We start from the raw sequence: 15,232 nt of genomic DNA on the forward strand, positions 1-15,232 counted from the left end.
GTGGGTCCTTCTCACCCATAAGGAGGATATCAACTCCTTTGAGAAGAGATACCTGAATGCACCAGCTAATGCAGACCCCTCCTTCCTTTGGAATTCCAGCACTATTTGTTACTTTCATAGAATTAAGTGTGACTTATAACTTGCTTACTCATTCAATTAGTTATATATAGCCTTTTTTCAATCCTCACAATTTCGATGTGGTAGATGTTAATATGATTCTCAATTTGTAGATGAGGGGAAAGAGTGGAGGAGCTTAAGTACTTCATCAATAATACATGGTTAGTAAGTAACAGAAATCAAATCTGAATGCTGACCTTTCTCATTCTAGAGCTGAGAATCTTTGCCATTGTGTTGCTGTCACAGCTTGCCAACTTTGGAGAATTTCTTTTTGAAAAATTTTTGTGAGTGCACAGTAGGCCTACATATTTATGGGGTACATGAAATATTTTAATACAGGCATACAATGCATAACAATCACATCAGGGTAAATGGGGTATAGATCACCTCGAGCATTTATCATTTCTTTGTGTTACAAACAATTTAGTTATACTTTTATTTTAAAATGTACAATAAATTAATGTTGTCTCTACTCTGTCGCACTATCAAATACTAAATCTTATGCGTTCTACCTACCTGTATTTTTGTGCCCATTAGTCATCCCCACTTCCCTCCCCTACCCTCTACCCTTACCAGTCTCTGGTTACCATCATTCTTGTATATCTCTGTGAATTCAGTTGTTTTAATTTTTAGCTTCCACAAATAAGTGAGGACATGTTAAGTTTGTGCCAGGCTTCTTTCACTTAACATAATGGCTTCTGGTTCTACCCATGTTGTTGCAAATGATGGGATCTCATTCTTTTTTATGGTTGAATAGTTCTCCATTGTGTAACATACCACATTTTCTTTATCCATTTGTTTGTTCATGGACATAGGTTGCTTCCAAAGTTTGACTACCGTGCATAGTGCTGTAATAAACATGGGGATGCAGAGACCTCTTTGACATACTGATTTCCTTTCTTTTGGGTATATGCCTAGCTGTGGGATTGCTTGATCATAAGGTAGCTCTATTTTTATAGTTTTCTGAGGAAGCTCCAAACTGCTCTCCCTAGTAATTGTACTCATTTACATTCCCACCAACACTGTACAAGTGTTCCCTTTTCTCCACATCCCTGCCAGCATTAGTTAGTGCCTATCTTTTGGATATATAATCGATTTTAACTGGGGTGAGATAATATCTCATTGTAGTTTTGATTTGCTTTTTTCTGATGATCAATAATGTTGAGCACCTTTTCATATGCCTGTTTGCCATTTGTGTGTCTTATTTTTAGAAATGTCTAGTTAGATCTTTTGTCAATTTTAAAATCAGATCATTAGATTTTTTTCCTTTAGAGTTGTTTGAGATCTTTGTGTATTCTGGTTATTAATTCCTTGTCAAATGGATAGTTTGCAAATATTTTCTCCCATTCTGTGGGTTGTCTCTTTACTTTCTTGATTGTTTCCTTTGCTGTTCAGGAGCTGTTTAACTTGATGTGATCTGTTTTGTCTATTTTTGCTTTGGTTGCCTGTGTTGTGGGATATTACCAAGAAATCTTTGCCCAGACCAATGTGCTGGAGCATTTACCCAATGTTTCCTTGTAGTAGTTTCATATTTTCAGGTATTAGATTTCAGTCTTTAATCCATTTTGACTTGATTTTTGTTTATGGCGAGAGATAGGGGTCTAGTTTTATTCTGCATAAGAATGTCCAGCTTTCCCAGCACAATTTATTGAAGAGACTGTCCTTTCACCAATGTATGTTTTTGGTGACTTTGTCTAAAATGTGTTCACCGTAGGTGTTTGGATTTATTTCTGGGTTCTCTATTCTGCTCCACTGGTATATGTTTCTGTTTCTATGCTAGTACCATGCTGTTTTGGTTACTAGAGCTCTGTAGTATAATTTGCAGTCAGGTAATGTGATTCCTCTGTTTTTTTTTCTATTTCTGTGAAGAGTGCCATTGATATTTTCATAGGGATTGCATTGAATCTGTAGATTCCTTTGGATAGTATGGACACTTTAACAATATGATTCATAATTCTTCCAATCCATGAACATGAAATATTTTTCAATTTGCTGGTATCCTTTTTAATTTCCTTTATCAGTGTTTGATAGTTTTCATTGTCAAGATCTTTCACTTCTTTGGTTAAGTAAATTCTTAGATATTTAATTTCATGTGTGGCTACTATAAATGGGATTACTTTTTAATTTCTTTTTCACATTGTTTATTGTTGTCATACAGAAATGCTATTGATTTTTTGTGCTGATTTTGTATCTTGCAACTTTACAGAATTGCTCATCAGTCTTCATAGTTTTTTGGTGGATTCTTTAGGTTTTTCCAAATATAAGATCATGTCATCTGCAAACGGGAAATATTTGGCTTCTCCTTTTCAATTTTGATGCCCTTTATTCCTTTATCTTGTCTGATTGCTTTAGCTAAGACTTCCAGTACTATGTTGAATAACAGTGATATACATGGGTATTCATGTTCCAGATCTTAGAGGAAAGACTTTTAGTTTTTCCCCACTTAGTATGATACTAGCTGTGGGTCTGTAATATATGGCTCTTGTTGTGCTGAGGTATGTTGCTTCTCTATCCAGTTTTTTAAGTGCTTTTTTTTTTTTTATCATAAAGGTATGTTGAGTTGTATCAAGTGCTTTTCTAACATCAGTTGAAATGATTTTATGGTTTTTGTTTTTCATTCCGTTGATATGATGTATCACATTTATTGATTTGTGTACTTTTATTTTATTTTTAGTTTTTAGATGGAGTTTCACTCTTGTCACCCAGGCTGGAGTGCAATGGCACAATCTCAGCCACTGCAACCTCTGCCTCCTGGGTTCAAGTGATTCTCCTGCCTTAGCCTCCCGAGTATCTGCTCACCACCACATCTGGCTAATTTTTGTATTTTTAGTAGAGACAGGGTTTCACCACATCAGCCAGGCTGGTTTTGAACTCCTGACCTCAGGTGATCCACCTGCCTCAGTCTCCCAAAGTGCTGGGATTACAGGCATGAGCCACTGCGCCCAGCAAATCTGTATATGCTAAATCATCCTTCCATCCCTAGGATAAATTCCACTTCATCTTGGTGACTGACCTTTTCAATTGAATTCAGTTTGCTAATTTTTTTAAAAAGAATTTTTGCATCAATGTTCACAGAGACACTGACTTGTAGTTTTCTTTTTTTTTTTTAATGTGTCTTTATCTGGTTTTGGTATCAGGGTAACACTGACTTTGTAGTATGAATATGGAAGAATTCCCTCATTCTCTATTTTTTGGGATAGTTCAAGTAGGATTGGTATTAGTTCTTTAAGTGTTTGGTAGAATTCAGTAGTGAATTGCACTGGGTCCCAGGCTTTTCTTTGCTGGAAAACTTTCTATTACAGCTTTGATCTCATTACTTGTTATTGATCTGTTCAGGTTTTGGATTTCATCTTGGCTCAATTTTGGTAGGTTATATGTGTGTAGGAATTTATTCATTTTTTTCTAGGTTTTTCAATTTATTGGCATATAGTTGCTCATAGTAGCCTCTAATTATCCTTTGAATTTCTGTGATATCAGGTATAATGCCTTTTTTTTTAACTTCTCTGATTTTATTTATTTGGGTCTTCTCACTTTTTTTCTCTTAGGTAGTCTGGCTATAAGTTTGTAGATTTTATTTATATTTTCTTTTTGTCAATATTTTCCATTGTTTTTTGTTTCAATTTTATTAGTTTCTGCTCTGATCTTTATTATTTCTTTCTCCTATTAATTTTGGGTATGATTTGCTCTTGCTTTTCTACTTCTTTAAGATGAATCATTAGGTTGTTTATTTGTGGCTTTTCTACTTTTTCAATATAGGTGTTTATAGGTATAAACTTTCATCTTACTACTGCTTTTACTGTATCCCAAAGGCTTTGGTATGTTATGTTTCCGTTTTCATTGTTTCAAGAAATTTTTAAATTTCCTTCTTAATTTCTTCATTGACACACTGGTCATTCAGGATCATATTTAATTCACATGTGTTTGTATAGTTTCCAAAATTCCTCTTGTTATTGATCACTAATGTTATTCCGTGTGGTTAGAGAAGATACTTGATATTAATGCAATTTTTAATGTTTAAATACTTGTTTTGTGGTCTAACATATATCTATCCTTGATAATGATCCATCTACTTAGGAGAATGTGCATTCTGTACCCATCGGATGAAGTGTTCTGTAAATGTCTATTAGTTCCATTTAGTCTACAGTACAGATGAAGTCTGATTTTTTTTGTTGAATTTCTGTCTAGAAGACCTGTCCAATCCTTAAAGAGGGGAGTTGAAGTCTCTAGCTGTTATTGTCTTGGGGTCCATCTCTCTCTTTAGCTCTAATAATGTTTGCTTTATATAACTGGGTGCTCCATTGTTGGGTGCAAATGTATTTACAATTGTTATATTCTTTTGATTAATTGATCTCTTTATCATTATATAATAACCTTATTTGTCTCTTTTTATAGTTTTTTCCTTGAACTCTATTTTGTGTGATGCTCTTTTCAGTCTCCATTTGGATGGAATATCTTTTTTCCATCCCTTTATTTTCAGTCCACGTGTGTCTTTGTAGGTGAAATGTGTTCTTGTAGACAACAGATCATTGGGTCTTGTTTTTTTTTTGTTTGTTTGTTTTTTGTTTTTAATCTTTTCCACCACTCTATGTCTTTCAATTGGAGAGTTTAGTCCATTTACATTCAACGTTATTATTAATAAGTAAGAACTTCTACCACGTTGTTATTTTTTTCTGGTTGTTTTGTGGCCTTCTCCTCCTTCTTTTCTTCCTTCCTGTCTTCTATTTAGTGAAGATGATTTTCTCTGGTGGTGTGTTTTAATTTGTTGAATTTTATTTTTGTATGTGTATCTGTTGTGTGTCTTTTCATTTTAGGTTACCATGACAGTTGCAAGTAACATTTTATATCTTATTTTAAGCTAATAACAAGTTAACACTGATTGCATAGAAAAACAAGCAAGCAAAGATAAAACAAACAAAACCTCCACACTTTAACTTCATGCCTTCACTTTTTGACATTTTATTGTTTCAATTTTAACTTATTATGCCATATCATACATGCCATATACTATATCTTGAAGTGTCGTTGCACTTATTTTTGACAGGTCCATGTTTTAGTCTTTCTACTGAAGATATGAGTAGTTTACATACCAAAATTATAGTATTATAATATTCTGTGTTTTTCTGTGTACTTACTATTACCTGTGAATTTTGTACCTTCAGATGGATTTCTTATTGCTCACTAGTGTCCTTTTCCAGAACAGGCCTGGTGTTGAAGAAATTCTCAGCTTTCATTTGTTTGGGAAATATTTCTCCTGCATGTTTGAAGGATATTTTTGCTGGATAAACTATTCTAGGATAAAAGTGTTTTTTCCTATCAGCACTCTAATTTACACTAAGAAGTCTGCTGCCAGATGTATTGGACCTCCTTTGTATGTTGTTTCTTTTCTATTGTTCCTTTTAGGATCCTTTCTTTATCCTTGCTGTTGGGGGTTTGATTGTTAAATGTCTTGAGGTAGTCTTATTTGGGTTCAATCTGTTTGGCATTTTATAACCTTGTTGTACTTGTATGTTGCAATCTTTCTCTAGGTTTGGGAAGTTCTCTGTTATTATCCCTTTAAATAAACTTTTTACTCTGATGTCTCTTCTAGCAAATAGCTAGAAAATGGCAAACCTAAGAGTTACTGGGCTTAAAGAGGTGTGCTTCATTTTTAAAAAATAAAGCTGTGCTTTTTTGAAAAAAATAAAGATGTGCTTTATTTTTAAAAAATTCTTTTTTATTTTGTCTCCCCTGACTGTATATTTTGAAATAGCCTGTCTTCAAGCTCACGAAATATTTCTTCTGCTTGCTCAATTCTGCATTAAGATACTCTGATGCATTCTTCATGTATTAGTTCATTCTTGCATTGCTATAAAGAACAACCAGAGACTGGGTTATTTCTAAAGAAAAGAGGTTTAATTGACTGAAAGTTCCACAGGATGTACACGATGCATGACTGGGGAGGCCTCAGGAAACTTACAGTCCTGGTTGATGAAGGGGAAGTGGGCACAGCTTGTTTGGCTAAAGAAGGAGGTAGAGGGTGAAGGGGGAGGTGCTGAACACTTTTAAACAATGAGATCTCATGAGAACTCAGTCACTATCACAAGAATAGCAAAAGGGAAATCCACCCCAATGATCCAATCACCTCCCTCCAGTCCCCTCCTCTAATATTGGACATTACCATTCAACATGAGGTTTGGGTGAGGACACAAAACCAAAGCATATCACTTCACTATGTTAATTGCATTTCTTAACTCCAGAATTTCTGCTTGATTCTTTTAAATTATTAAATTATTTCTCTCTGTGTTAAATTTATCTGATAGAATTCTGAATTCATTCTCTGTGTTATCCTGGATTTCACTGAACTTCCTCAAAACAGCTGTCTTGAATTATCTGTCTGAAAGGTCAGACATCTCTGTCTCTCTAGGATTGGTAAATTGGTGTCTTATTCCATTTGTTTGGTGAGGTCATGTTTTCCTGAATGGTCTTGATACTTGTGGATGTTCATCTGTGTCTTGGCATTGAAAAGTTAAATATTTATTGTAGTCTTCACTGTCTGGGCTTGTTTGTACTCGTCCTTCTTGGGAAGGCTTTCCTGGTATTTGAAGGGACGTGGGTGTTGTAATCTAAGTTTTTGATCTCTGCAGCTGTGTATGCATTAGGGGGCACTCCGAACCTCATAATGCTGTGACTATCACAGATGCATTGAGGTACTGCCTTGGTAGTCCTGGATAAGATGTGGAAGAATTCTCTAGATTAGCTGGCAGACCTGAAGTCAGCATAGCACTGGATCTTGCCTAAGGCCTGTGATGACCACCGTCTGGCTAGCACCTATATTCACTCAAGGCCCAAGGGCTCTATGATCAGCAGGTGGTGAATCCAGCCAGGCTTCTGTCTTTTCCTTCAGGATAACATGTTCCCTCCAGCCCAGGTAGGTCCATAGATACTATCTGGGAGCCAGGACCTAGAGTCAGGATCCTTAGGAATCTACCTGTTGCTCTATTCTACTGTGGCTGAACTGGCACCCATGCTGCAAGGTGAAGTCTCACTTTTTCTTCTCCTCCCCTCAAGCAGTGGAGTCTCTTTCCATGGTTACCAATGCCCCAGGCCTGTGGCCAGTACTGCCTGACTATCGCCAGTGTTCACTCAAGGCACAAAGGCTCTTCAGTCAACTGGAATACTTTTGGGCATAGATCTCTCCCTACAGGGCAATGGGCTCTCTTTTGGCTCAGGGAAGGCCCAGAAATGCTGTCTAAGGGCCATGGCCTGGAACCAGGGACCCCAGGAGCCTACTCGTTGCTCTACTTCACTGTGACCTAGCTGGTACTGAAGCTGCAAGACAAAATCCCCTTTACTTTTCCCTCTCTTTTCCTCAAGCAGAAGAATTCTCTCCTCATAACCAACACAGCTGGGAATGTGCTGGGTCACATCTGAAGCTGGCACAGCTCTAAATCTCACCCAAAGCCTGTGGCAAGTAGTGCTTGACTACCACTGTTGATTATTCAGGGCCCAAGGATTCTTTAATAAGCAGGTGATGAATCCTGTGGGGACTGTACCCTTTCCTTCAAGGCAGTGGGTGACCTTCTGGCCCAGGATATGTCTATAAATGTCATCCAGGAGCTGGAGCCTGGAATAGGGGCCTCAGGATCCTGCCTGGTGCCCTGTTCTCCTGTGGTTGAACTGGTATCCAAGTGGCCAGATAAAGCCTTCTTTACTTCCTTCTTTGAACTTCCTCAAAATAGCTATTTTGAATTATTTCTCTGAAAGGTCACATATCTCTGTCTCTCTAGGATTGGTCACTGGTGTCTTATTTAGTTTGTTTGGTGAGATCATGTTTTCCTGAATGGTCTTGATACTTGTGGATGTTCATCTGTGTCTTGGCCCCCACTTCTTTCCTCGAGTAGAAGGAAGGTGTCTCTCTTGGAGCTGCAAGCTGTGCTTCCTGGGGCTGGGGGAGGGGGTGACATAAGTACTCCCTTGGCTGCCCAGGCTGGGCTCTCACTAGGTCTCATGCACTCCATTTCCACTGTCTCAGAGCTCAGCACAGTACCAGGACTTGCACAGGAATTGCAGTTCTTGTAGTCTAGACTACTACATGAAATTACCTTTCACGTTTATTTAGGACTGTAGCCAATGGTGCAGTCCTTGCAGGAACTCTAATGGCTGGGATTGATGATTTACCTCTGGCTAGGGCTGATCTAAATGCTTTCTCGGTGGCCGTTGGCTGAGTTCTGTCCCATGTTGCTTTCTCCTGTGACAGGGCAGCCCTGAATTCCAAAACAAAGTCCCAAAATCACTGTGCTTTCCCTTCCACAAACATATAGATTCTCTCTCCATGCCACATAGCCACTGCCAGGGGATGGGAGAAGGGTGTGCTGGCGATTCAAGGCTGTTTCTCCTACCCTGTTCTTTGCCTCCTTCTTTAATATGATGTTAAAACCAGGTACTGTGATTGCTCACCTGATTTTTGGTTCCCATGTAGGTGACTTTTTGTGTGGATAGCTGTTCAATTTGGTGTTCCTGCCTGGGGGATGATCACTGGAGGCTTGCATTGAGTGATTTTGCTCTGCCCCTCTCTGGAAAATTTCTTTTTATTGGTTACATCATTCTTTACTTTGATTTTTTTCTTTAGTTCCCCAGATCATTGAATGTTTTCCTTCCATTATGTATACTTTTTATTTTTATTTATTTTTGAGACAGGGTCTCATTCTGTCGCCTAGGCTGGAATGTAGTGGTTCAGCTTTAACCTCCTGGGCACAAGCAATCCTTTCACCTCAGCCTCCTGAGTAGCTGGGACTACCGGCACATGCCACCATACCTGGCTACTTTTTTGTATTTGTAGGGATGGGGTCTTGCCATATTGCCCAGGCTGGTCTCAAACTCCTGGGCACAAGTGATCCTCCTGCTCTGGACTCCCAAAGTGATGGGATTACAGGTGTGAGCCATCATACCTGTCTCCTATATTCTTTAAGATAATTGCCCCAAGAAAAATATATGCCTGTAGATGTAGCTGGGTGGTGGTGATAAAAAAAAAAAATTGAGTTTTTGCAAGTAGCCAACTCAGAAGCTTAATCTTTTAATCTGAGCTTTCTTTTAAAGACCTCTCTCAGGAACACACGTTGCTAGGAAGGGCTGACTAAAACCATGGCATTGTATATAGTATTCATTTGAAAGGCTTATAGATTCCAAATATGGAACCAGGGCACTTTACTTATATCATTTCTTTATCTTTTATTTTTAATTGACATGTAATAATTGTACATATTTACAGGGTAAAGAACAATATTTCAATGCATGTATACAATGTGCAATGATTAAATTGAAGTAATAAGCATGTCTATTACCTCAAATATTGGTCATTTATTTGTGTTAATTACATTCAAAGTGCTCTCTTTTGGCTATGTGAAAATGTATAGTAAGTGTTGTTGACTATAATCACCCTATCATGCTATAAAACACTAGAACTTATTCCTCCTATATAGCTGTAATTCTGTATTTATTAGCCAACCTCTCACTACTCCCTGACCTTTACATACTATAGTAACCATAATTCTACTCTTTATTTCTATGGGTTCAACATTTTTAGTTCCTATACATGAGTAAGGACATGTGGTGTTTATCTTTCTGTGCCTGACTCATTTTACTTAACATAGTATTCTCCACGCTCATGAATATTGTTGTGAATGACAGGATTTCATGCTTGTTTACAACTGAATAGTATTCCACTGGGTATATACCATATTTTCTCTGTGCATTTAGTATCTATAATAGCCAAGGTATGGAATCAATCTAATTTTCTATCAACAGATGAATGGATATTTACGTTATTTCTAATCCTTCCTTTGACTTTAGTGAGGTGGGTATTTCCATTTCCATTTCGCAGTTGAGATATCAGACTCTGAGAGGCTAGGCAGTGTGTTTGAAGTTGCAGAGCTAGTAAGTATAAAAGCTAAGTCTTATTCCCAGTTTTTGTCAGAATCCAAAGTTCATGTTTTTTCTAATATTGTTCTTTATTTTCCCTTGATTCTATGTGCCGAAGTTTTCTAAAAATTTAAAACCTAATAGTTATCTGTGGGAATGTAGTTTTATTTTATATATATATACACACACACACACACACACACACACGTACACATATACATGTATATATGGAGGGGGAGAGAGATTCTTTTTCACTTCATTTTCGGAAGTATTTTGAAAGGTAATTTACCCACCTGTTTGTATTTTGTGTTTCTTTTTTTTATTATTATACTTTAAGTTCTAGGGTACAGGTACACAACGTGCAGGTTTGTTACATATGTATACATGTGCCATGTTGTTGTGCTGCACCCATTAACTCGTCATTTATATTAGGTTTGTCTCCTAATGCTATCCCTCCCCCCTCCCCCCACCTCACAACAGGCCCCGGTGTGTGATGTTCCCTTCCCTGTGTCCAAGTGTTCTCCTTGTTCAATTCCCACCTATGAGTGAGAACATGTGGTGCTTGGTTTTTTGTGCTTGCAATAGTTTGCTGAGAGTGATGATTTCCAGCTGCATCCATGTCCCTACAAAGGATTTGTGTCAAATTACAAAGAAACGAAAATACAAATGTGGATATTATCTTTCAAATTTGTGAAATTACAAATTTTAAAATGAATCAGACTGACAAACTTTCCTGTAAAGAGCCAGATAATAATTATTTCAGCCTTTGTGAGCTATATGGTTTCTGTCACTTTTCAACTTTGCTGTTTTCATAGTTGTTATATAAATAAATAGTTTATATATGGTTTCTGTCACTTCTCAACTTTCTGCTTCCACAGTTACTACGTAAATAAATAAGACTTCCTGTGTTCCAACAAAACTTTATTGACATTAGAATTTGAATTTTATGTGAAATTTTAATGCATTAGACAGTATTCTTTTTATTCATTTTTCAACTATTTAAAAAAGTAAAAGTTATCATTAGCTCATGAGCTGTACAAAAACAGGAACAGGGAGCGGGCCCAATTTGGTCTCTGTGTTATAGTTTTCTACCCCCAAGCTAGATCAATATTCTGTAGGTTCCAAGAAGATTTTGGTTTATTAAAATTCCAAATGCTCTTAGAAGGATATGAAATCCTTAACTCACCAATTAAGTGGATTCTGAATTAAAGGCATAAGATTGTTCTTTAACATAAACATTGCATCCGCTCTTCAGTTATAAAAGTGGACAAAGCATTAGGGAAAATATTTTAATAATTAAAATTCAATTATAGTACCGTTAGCAATGTCACCTACTGCTTAGAAGAGTCAAATCAATGGATGTATAACATTTAGATAATACGTTTCCCACAGAGTCCTTTTACTTTTTTCTTAACACCTTGAATATAAAATAAATGTCATTGAAGGTAAATTGAATAAAAAGTGATATATCTGCTAAAATGAAAAATATCCACGATGGAATCAGGTGGCATTGATGGGTAAATTAGGTCTCATATGGATTTTGCTTTTCATTGCTAGCAATAATTTAATACTTGAACTGTGTTTCTTTCCTTCAGCTATCTTTTATCTACATAATGATGTGCCTTTAGCTTTAAAGAGATAGATATTTTAACTTTTGGTGACTAAAGTCCTAGTTGCCGGAAACTGAGGCTTAGTGAGTCTGGCCCTGTACAATGAACTGGAGCTCTAGCCTGGCTCAGGCTACTCAGCAGGTGCTCATTTGCTTGGTAGGTGTCCAGCAAGGGGCCAGGCTAGCAAAAGTGTTGTGCCTGGGAAAATGGAAGGGAGTGTGAACTACTGCCTCCTTCCAGTCCAGGAAGTCCTCAAGTCTAGTCTGAGCCCTAGCAAAAGAACTTTTTATTCCACATTTGTCCAGAACATGGCGTGATTCAAATCCCCTTGAGGCTTGAAATAAAGACAGCACGTTTTGACACATAGTGGGTCTTCCAATTTGGGGAGCACTAAGAGCCTGTGGGCAGAGCAGTGATTCCCAGAAGGCCTGGGCAGCAGTGACAGCTGCAGGGGCAAATCTCCACCTTCCAGTAGCTGTGAGGGCAGCAGATATCCAGGGAGACAAGAAGAGGAGAAAGATATGAGCAGACTTCAGAGTGAGCCCAGGTTGGGATGCCTAAGTTTCTGAGAAGGTATCATGTGAGACTACCCCTGCTGAGTATGTATGGGTGACAAGCCAGATCCACTGGGTGTAAATGCCTGATGTCACTTCATTTAATCCCATAAGCTAGAATTGGGGATGGTGGTGTCAAAAGACAGGTAAGGACGCACATGTCGGGAGCCTAGCTTTTGGGCTGGGTAGTAGAAAACGTTCAAAACAGAATAAAACAAAACAAAGACACTTAATGTTTAGCTATAAGATTCCCATTTAAGAGGACTGGCAATGGTTGGATTTGAACTTTTTAGAACTTAGTTTCTGCATTTCTGAAATGTAGACAATAATAGTATTTAACCTATAGGGAGGGTAAGTTATAATTTAACTTTCAGGAGAGTTAAATTATACCAAGGAAGAGCTGAGCATAGTTCCTGGACATACGGGTTTTCGGTAGAGGCTAATTATTATTGTTATTGTTATTATTACAATTAAAATTAGTATTATTAACATTTTTAGTGAGATTTTTGCCTATATTATTCAAACTGACTCTCAGAAGGTAGCTAGACCTGTCAAAATTGCAGTTGGATTACATTGTTTCCAGGCAATGTTAGCTGAAAGTCAGAAAAAAATGTGGCCCAGGTGGGTGTCAAAACTCCTTATCCTAAAGGCAATTATATAGAATGAGACATTCTCGACCTCACGTTCCAGCTGTGCACCAGACACGTTGTTTTCAGATGATGCAAGTTTCTAAGTATGAATGACTTGAATTCATGATATCTCTAACTTCTGAGTGCCTGAAATTACTATCTTTAATTATTCTAGTAAGTTACAAGCAGAGAAGAGGATTTAGGAGAAGCACAATTTTCTGAAGAGAGAAGTTGGGCAGGGAAAACTAGTTAAGTAGGTAGGATTTCCATAAAATGGCATGTAAAAAAATTCCTATGTGACTGGTCAGCCCAGTAGTTAGCAGGTCACTGCCATTTCCTTTTGGACACTGTAAGTGTACCCATTGCCTTTGGGCAAATGCCCAGGAACAAACCTTCACGAGTCAGAATTTACATCTTCTTCATTTCTGATTATACTGAGACTCCCAAGTTTACACCATTCTTGGCATTTATTTTTAAAAATTAATTTTTATTTTGATACTAATATTGATTGTAGAAAACTTGTGATTGCACAAAGCCCCCAAATATTTCATAATCTCAACCCCCAATATAAAAATAAAATTATCATTGTGTTACTTTTCTAATCTGTTTTCCATATGAAACACTAATATTACACATGAATGTATTTTTCTTTGCAAAACTATATCATCTGTGAATACATTTTTCTGCATGCTGCTTATTTTCCTTCTGTGATGCATAGTGAACCTGACCATTTCCACACCATTTAGTATTCTTCTAAAGCATGATTTTTCATGACTATATTATATGATCACAAAATTTATATAACCAGTTCCCTATTGCCAGACATTTAGTTTCTTCCAATTTTTTCACTCTAATGACTAATGCTTACATGGAGACTATTGCAGATAAACATTTGTGCACATCGTTGATTATTTTCGTATATTTCTAAAAATGAATATTTTGGAATAAAGGGTGTTACACATTTCAGATTGTATTCCAAAAGTGTTTTATTAGATGTTTGAGTCAACGCACATTTTCTGTAGCATCACCTAAGAGCATTTGCTTCCTCATGCTTTTGTTAACACTAGTAGTTGTATATATATTATATTTCATCACAAAATTTTCAGGCAGTGAATAGTATTTTATTGCTTATGTATTTTTACTTTGGTTACCCATGGATAGTTTTTTGCATATGATTATCAGTCATTCGTATTTCTTTCTCTGCTTTTTGCTAGTCTGATTCCTTTGATTATTTCCCATTGTTATATTAATAATTGGTCTAGATGAGCTTTATATGTGAGACTTATGAGTCACTGTTTGTCATCTATCTTACAAAAAATACATACATTTTATTTTTTGCAAAGTCATTGTTAGATTTTACTTTTTCTTATGGTAGTTTCTAGCTGTATAGATGCTTCAAAACATACATAGCAAAATATATCAGGCTTCGTTTCTGAATTTCTCTGCTTTTAATCTTGAAAAGGCATTTATCAACTTGATGTTTATAAACATCACATATGTTTTATCTGTTATTTTATTAGATACATTATTCACTATTTATCTCTTAAATCCATATAATTATTTTCTGAAACTGAATTACCTCCTATTTTTATATAGGCAGATTGTGTTTGAGTCTGCTCCATCTTCAGTATCTTTCTTGTGTAGCTTATGTGCTGTCTGTCAATGCTACAGGGATCTGCTGGGACTATACTATTTACCATATTCCAGAAATGTCACTATTCCCCTTATTTATCAGATTGACTGGCTTCTTTAAATTCCCCTAAAGTTGCAGTCTTGAAAATGTAATCCCACAGCCTTTCTTCTGCATTTTTTCCTGCCTCACAGCGTGTCTTGTTGGAATGGTTTTAATGATGTCTCTGGATCTGTCTCGTGGAGTTACAGAGTTGGTGGCGATTCTAGTCTTCTTCAGGGGCATCTGCTCTCTTGGGTATCCCAGTCTATCACCTTGGCAGGCATGTGTATAGGTCTCAAAGTGTCCAATATTCTCTCTCTTTTTTAAGAGTGTTAAAAAAATTTACAGGCAGCCAATGCTGCCTCAATATTAGCCTAAGCATCTTTTATTCTTATATAATTGTGGTCCAGAGTCACACAGTAAATTCCAGTCTTATTTATACGAGGACCCAAATCCATTTAGGCAGTACAGGAGAAGAATTTTGGCCTCTGTACATTATTATGTTAGTTTTATGTTATAGACTCTATATACTATACACTAACATAATAGTGTATAGAGGTCAAAATTCTTCTCAATGTTTAGGTCCAGATAGTTGTCTTAGGCAGGATTTTTAAAATGCACTTCCTCCCTCAAGATTTTATACGTTAATTCCTATGACCGTGAATATGATATCACACCCATGAAAATATGATGTTACCAGAAGAAGAGGATTTGGGATATGTAATTAATATTGCTAATTGTTTGATGTTAAAA

The sequence above is a fragment of the Colobus angolensis genome, unplaced genomic scaffold (assembly GCF_000951035.1).
Source record: "Colobus angolensis palliatus isolate OR3802 unplaced genomic scaffold, Cang.pa_1.0 Scaffold201, whole genome shotgun sequence".
NCBI lineage: Eukaryota > Metazoa > Chordata > Mammalia > Primates > Cercopithecidae > Colobus > Colobus angolensis.